Source organism: Camelina sativa, chromosome 16 (genome assembly GCF_000633955.1).
Source record: "Camelina sativa cultivar DH55 chromosome 16, Cs, whole genome shotgun sequence".
NCBI lineage: Eukaryota > Viridiplantae > Streptophyta > Magnoliopsida > Brassicales > Brassicaceae > Camelina > Camelina sativa.
Window position 1 is genome coordinate 13,302,830 of NC_025700.1, and position 7,794 is coordinate 13,310,623.

A 7,794-nucleotide genomic window follows, 5' to 3' on the forward strand; every position below is an offset into this window, starting at 1 on the left:
CTTCCCAAGGTGTCCTTCCCAAGGTGAGTTGAACTCCATTTTCGTCATCCCTCTTTGACCACAAAACAAAGTGATTATTCTGGGCTTTCTTGGACATGAATTAGGCTCAAAGTGGGGTGGAATTGATAGGTATCATCCCCAATAGTTTTTCCCATGCTCTCTTTGGCCATAAGCTCTTGAATTGACCCATTAAGAGTTTCCTTGATCTTTTCTCTCTTTGACTCTTTGATCCAACTTGCTGATGAGAAACAACATGGGCTGTACCATTTCTTCACCTTGGGCTTAGTAGAAACAACACCTGGTTGCCATACATAATTCTGGAAGCTCTTAAACCAGTTGGACCTAAAACTCTTTAACTGAACAACTAGATTAACCTCCTTTGACAAATGGAATGTATTGCAAATGGTTGTTTGGCTGGAAGAATTGATCTTCAAATTTGTTCGTCTTGAACAAGGCTCAAGGATCTTCTTGGATGGTCTCATGATCATATCAAATCCCTAAGAAGAAGAAAGCTACGGTGATGAAAGACTACCGACCAATATCTTGTTGCAATTTTTTGTATAAGGTGATTTCAAAAATCCTCGCTAACCGGCTCAAGATTGTGTTCCCAAAGCTTATCTCCCCAAACCAATTCGCCTTTGTCAAAGATAGATTGTTATTGGAGAACGTTCTTCTCGCCACAGAACTTGTCAAAGACTACCACAAGGAAGCGGTTTCTCCTAGATGTGCAATGCAAATTGACATATCCAAAGCTTTTGACTCGGTGCAGTGGAGTTTCCTACTCACTACCCTGCGAGCTCTCCGATTTCCTGAGCAATATGTACAGTGGATTCAAACTTGTGTCACGACTGCTTCGTTCTCTGTACAAGTGAATGGCGAGTTGGCGTGTTATTTTGGTAGCCTTCGTGGAATTCGTCAAGGTTGCTCCCTCAGTCCATATCTTTTTGTCATTTGCATGAATGTCCTCTCGCGCAAGCTTGAGAGGGCCGCTCAAAACAGAGAATTTGGTTTCCACCCAAAATGTAAAAATTTGAAGCTCACCCACTTATGCTTTGCTGATGACTTGATGGTCTTTGTAGAGGGGGATAAGACTTCCATTACAGGTGCTTTGGGGTTTTTTGATGACTTTGCAGTGCACTCAGGCCTCCACATCAGTCTCGAAAAATCAACAATCTTCATGGCAGGGGTACCGGTGGATCACCGACAAGCTTGCAACTGGCACATTACCGGTGAGATACCTTGGTTTACCTTTGCTACCAAAACGAATGTCCTATGTGGATTACTCACCCTTATTGGAGAAGATTCGACTAAAAATCAGCTCTTGGACAGCTCGACTGCTCTCTTTTGCTGGGAGACTACAACTGTTACACTCAGTTATTTTCAGTGTCACTAACTTTTAGACTTCCAAAAGCTTGCATCCGAGAGATAGATAAATTGTGCTCCGTGTTTCTAGGGTCTGGCCCATCGCTAAATGCAAAGAAAACGAAAGTAGCATGGACAGATGTTTGCCTACCGAAGAGTGAAGGGGGTTTAGGCTTGAGATCGATGGAAGAAGCAAATAAAGTGAGTGTTCTGAAGCTAATTTGGAGGATCTTATCCGCTAAAGGTTCTCTTTGGGTGGATTGGGTGAAGAGATATCTGCTCCGCAAGGGTAGTATATGGGCTGAGAAAGATAACACCAACAAGGAATCATGGATTTGGAAAAAGATCTTGAAATACCGTTAGTTAGCACAACAATTCCATCGGATTGACGTTAAAAATGGTGAATCAACCTTTTTTTGGTTCGACAACTGGTGTCATTTGGGTCGTCTGCAGGAGATAGTTGGAGAAAGAGGCCCGCTTACTCTTGGAATACCGTACACATGTACCTTAGCTGAAGTCATGAATATGTCGAGAAGGAGAAGACATTGACATCCTCTCCTCATATCAATTGAGGAGGAGATAACGAAACTTACTTCCAATCGTTCACAAGAAGCTGATGTGGCATTATGGAAAGGTAGGAATAATAGCTATCATAAGGAGTTCAACACAAAACACACCTGGTTAAACACTCGCATAACACGCCCAACAATGGCGGGTCACCAAGCTATTTGGTTTCCCAATGCCACCCCGAAGTATGCTTTCATTACATGGTTGTTGACAAAAAACAGATTGGCAACACGGGAACGAATGATCCTATGGAACTCAAACGCAAATCCAAGTTGTGTTCTCTGCAACCATCCCGTGGAGACAAGGGAGCATTTATTTTTTCAATGTCCTTTCTCACAGCAGGTGTGGGAGCTACTAACGAAAAGACTGTTGAAAAACAAATACACGGCAAACTGGCGAGATGTTGTGACTCTACTTACGGGCGATGAACTGGATGCAACACACATGTTTCTCTTGGAATACACTTTTCAAAACACTATATATTCTCTCTGGCGGGAACGAAACGATAGGCGTTATGGTGAACCGTTGTTAATGGCGGAGAAGCTGGTCAAGCTCATTGACAAGAATGTCCGAAATCGCATGAACACCATTGAGGAGGGGGGTGACTGTCGAATTCAAGTTTGGTTTGCAGCTAGATTAATTTCAAAATGATTTATTTCTTAATTTCAAAACAGTTTTTGCATTTAACAATGTAAACAAGTTTATTTTCTTTTAAATATAATTTAACATTAAATTTTTAAAAAAAAGTTATCTAACTAATGAGATTTGGTCTATAATAGATAAATTAATTAAGTAGTAGTAATTTGGTCCAAGCGTCAATCTTCTATAGTACTAATACCACTTGTTCAAGTCGGCCAAAAAAAACTGAACCCAAGAATAGTTGTTGCCTTGAAAGTATATAACAAATAATTAAAGAGGTCAAAAAGCAAATTTATTACTTTCTCCGGAAGAAAAAAAGAAAAAAAGTTTCAAGTTTCGCCGACAAGTAAGATTACGTGAGTGAGATGCTACTCATAAGAGTCAAGGTGAGTAGGTGACTGTAATGGTACAAAACACGTGGAGGCATATTCCATAGGACGGTGAAATGATCCAATATACATTAATAAAAATCATTCCAAGAAACAAAATTGAATATGACTTGCAAAATCATACAGTACATTTACAAGGAGGTTCACTGTAAAATCAGAAATGAATTCAGCCGCATATCAGTCCATGTTCAAGTCCAGTTTGTATTGGTTCAGATTTCATGGACGTAAGAGTCTTGTCACAGAGCTTCGAACAATGACCTATACGGGCCCGGCCGTGTCAAGATCAGACACTACACAACTGAATTAATGTGTTACAAACTTACAATTATGTCTTTTATTAGTTCGATTTTTATGGTTTTTTGTTCAAATCAAATTTTATTGACAGTAAATAGATTGACCTATGTTATTTTATAGTATTTTTTAGTGAAGTCAAATTTATAATATTGGATTTTTAATACGCCCCGTTTAAGTGATGGTTGTTCGGTCTTATTTCAAACCGGGATATTTCAGTTAGAGTCAGATAATAAGTCTATTTTCTGTATAAAAAAAACTCAATATTTGACATTTTTCGTAGAACAATTACCTAGAAAAAGAAAAAGATAAATAATCTTGATTGAATGACTAGATGATGAGAGTGTTGGACTCATATCTACAAACACTAACTTATAATGTACTCAAATGTCAATATTGACATTTTTCTGAATGAGAAATGAAAGTATAAAGTCGGGCATATATGATAAACAAAATTATTCTTGTCCCATAGAATATAGTACTCCACTAATATATAAAGTAAGGTTTCATATCCGAGAGTTGTGGCCTTCTGACAATATATTTGTGCAAGTAGAACTAGGAGAGTGAAGTTGCTTAAAACCAGACGCCCGCTGCAAGTACGTTGGGTCATCAGATGGGCTTGGGCTTGGTCCTTGTATTTTCTTACGGTGCCAAATATGGGATTGGTGAGTTTTCTCCACTGACTTTTTTTTCACTTTCACTATGAAATTACCATTTAGCTTTAAACCTTTTAGATTGTCATTATGTGTATCCTTAAAACCTGTTAGATTATATATCAGATTGCCGAAAATAAAATACCATTAGCTTCTGTCAGGTCCACCAGCTTCATAAATATTATAAATTCTCTACATCACATCTAATCTAGTCAACGTTTTTTGTATTAACTTCGTCGGGAATATCATCATTCATCGTCATATAACTCTATTTTTATTGCGACCACGTCTGTCTCTGCGTCGTTGTTTAATTAATTTCACATGGACATGGTCAACGACGAGTTCTTTATCTTTCCCCAAGTTTTTCATTTTGATCCATCCAAAGTTTATTGATTCGTCTCTCAAAAGTAGTGATCATCATGGCAAAAGGTTTCTCGTTGGTGCCTAGAGAAGAGCTAGAAGAAGATCAGACGACTTATTCTATGTCAACAGAGATGTTGATGAAGGTTAGCTCCATGGCTGCTCCAATGGTAGCTGTGGCTGCTTCTCAGTACCTCCTTCAAGTTATCTCCATTGTTATGGCTGGTCACTTGGACGTCCTCTCTCTCTCAGCCGTGGCCATCGCAAGTTCTCTTACCAATGTCACCGGCTTCAGCCTCGTCGTAAAATCCTCCTCCTCTCTCTTTCTCATTTGTCTAACTTCGACATAGGACAAGCTAGATGGAAAAAAAGATCACCAAATTTTTTTGTTTACTTTTTTTTTTTCTATTCCCTTTATATAATGGTTATATGTTTAGGACCACCGAATGTTATTTTCTTTAAAAGGTGTTGTGAATACTGAATTTTAAAACAAATTTACAAATTAAAAAAATTTAGCCACTTTTGAAGCTTTGGGAGTGTATAACTATTTTTATTTTCTTAACTATGACTACTATTTTTATTTTTTTAACTATGACTACTATTTTTATTGGACCTACCTGCTGACTATAGATGGTTAGTTTGGATTGGCAGGTGCGTTAGAGACACTATGTGGTCAAGCTTTTGGAGCAGAGCAATTTAGGAAAATCAGTACATACACTTACAGCTCAATGCTATGTCTTATCTTGTTCTGTTTCCCAATCTCACTTTTGTGGGTTTTCATGGACAAACTCTTGGAGCTTTTCCATCAAGATCCTCTCATCTCTCAGTTAGCTTGTAGATACTCAATCTGGCTCATCCCGGCTTTATTCGGATACTCTGTCCTTCAATCTATGACTCGGTTTTTCCAGTCACAAGGATTGGTTCTTCCTCTTTTCTTGAGTTCTCTTGGAGCTCTATGTTTTCACATTCCCTTTTGTTGGCTTCTTGTCTATAACTGAGATTTGGAATCATTGGCGCCGCCTTGTCCATAGGAGTTTCGTATTGGTTCAACGTAATTTTGCTTTGGGTTTTCATGAGAGACTCTGCTCTGTATCGTGATACTATGAATCTTCAAGCGCAAGAAATCTTTTTGAGCATGAAGCAGTTCATCTCCCTTGCCATACCTTCTGCTATGATGACTTGGTAATAAAACCCCTCTTAACACTATGAAGCTTCTTGTTTTTGTTCTTTATTGGGGGATTCATGATCTTTGATCTTCTATGGACTCCTAACTCTGTTTTTTTTTTTTTTTCCTTTTGTTGTGTGTAAGTAAAGCCTAGAATGGTGGTCGTTTGAGCTTCTTATACTGATGTCTGGACTCTTACCAAACTCAAAGCTCGAAACATCGGTGTTATCCATATGGTAATGCACGTATATAACTTTCTAAAAATTCTAACTTAAGCCTACTTATTCAAACAACCTTTTGATCGTTCAGTCTTTATTATTTGGACAGCCTAACAATGTCGTCACTGCATTACGTTCTGGTGAATGCAATAGGAGCAGCCGCGAGGTTTTATTGATTTCCGATTGTTCATAAGAATGTATGTTTTTTTTTTTGTGCTTGGAAAATTTCTTAGAAACTATGTTTTTTCTTATAATAGCACACATGTCTCAAACAAGCTAGGATCTGGACATCCAAAGGCAGCTCGAGCCGCAGCTAATTCTGCGATTTTTCTCGGCGTTATTGATGCAGCGATAGTAAGCATCACTCTGTACATCTACAGAAGAAATTGGGCTTATATATTCAGCAACGAGAGTGAAGTCGCTGACTATGTAACTCAAATCACACCCTTTCTCTGCCTATCCATTGGTGTTGATAGCTCCCTCGCCGTACTCTCAGGTAAACAATTCACATTAAACGAAAGTCTGTAGACACTAGAATTGTACAGACCAAAACATTTACATATGTTACTTGACGATCAAGAAAGCTATATTTATTTGTTATGAGAAACGTTAAATTTTCTTGCTTCTTCAGGTGTTGCTAGAGGAACAGGGTGGCAACATATTGGAGCTTATGCAAACATAGGATCGTATTATCTGGTCGGGATCCCGGTGGGTTCAATCTTGTGTTTCTTTGTGAAATTGAGAGGGAAAGGACTTTGGATCGGTATATTGATAGGCTCTACTCTACAAACTATTGTTCTTGCTCTTGTAACTTTTTTTACCAATTGGGAACACGAGGTATAGCTTTGTTTATTTTTTTTTTCTGTCTTATTGATTTATCTTTTTTGTTTTTTTTTTTCTTGTTTTTCTAGTGTTTTTTGACTCTTGTTTCGATTTGGGGTTTTAGGCAGCGAAGGCTAGAGACAGAGTGATCGAGATGACACCACAAACCGACCAAGTAAGGGAAAACATATTAGAAGAGGATGTACAAGTTTTGTTAAAAGATATTTCAGAAAATGTGTAAAATCACATAACCGTACTAGTAGTAATTAATATTGTCCGGTTAATTTAATGGCTGTTGATCAGCACTCAAAATTTGGATTCGTTGACTAATAAAATTTGAGAATTGAGATGCAACATAATTTTACTAAACAAATTATAAAAGCTATACATACATATATCGTTGACTTTTTAAAAGGAGGTTTGCACAAACATTCTCAGAAATTGCCTGTGTTGACCAGTTTTAAATCTTTTGGCTCTATGTTGTTATGAAATTTTCTTTGTGTAAGTAGCATTTTAAATATTTTATTAGGATACCGATGGCATCTTCATTGGTGAGTTACTTTCCAAAGGTATCTCATCTTTTTTTGGTCAAAAGGTATCTTATCTCATCTAATATAATTCTATTTAATATAATTTAGATTTGCCATTAAATTTTAAGTTCTTGTAAAAAGTTAAACCAATTTGAAAGATCTGTGTTAAATGGGGTTTTATTAAGAGCATCTTTAATTATCAGTGATAAAAATTTGAAACCAATAGGATGATAGATAAGTTTGAGAGGGTTTAAAAGGATGTTTCTTGTAGAAGACATTCTTATCTTCTCTCTCCAAAATATCTTAAATTTATATTAAAAAGGTACTACATACACCAATATTATATGCGATGGAAGTGGTCTTAAATAACAATTATTATGTAACGAAGAGAAGTGAAAAAAATTAAACTTGATTCTGATAAAAATGTACGATTTGCGACTACGTTAAAAAAATTTCCTACCCTTACACTTTAGAGTCCCAACCTTCCAACCAACACTCAAGTGCTCTATTTCATAGATGAACTTTACTAAGCAAGAGTTGCAATAGTGTGGGATTTAGTCGGTGGACGAAGTAATTGTTGTGGACCAACTCAACTAACTCTCGAATTTCTATACTATCGGCTGACCCAAGGTCCTCAAGGGGAGGTAAGTGTTTGTTTTCGATCATTTTATGTTTATTTCATGATCATACTCATTGTAATTATAAAATATGAGACTAACTTATAATTGTTCCATAATTGATAACTAGAATGATTATGTTCATGAAATAAACATAAAATGATTGAATACAAACACTTAG

General features: G+C 37.0%; 1 pseudogene; it reads left to right on the forward strand.

The window, feature by feature from the left end:
- LOC104750458 lies at positions 4,217-6,732 on the forward strand (annotated as a pseudogene).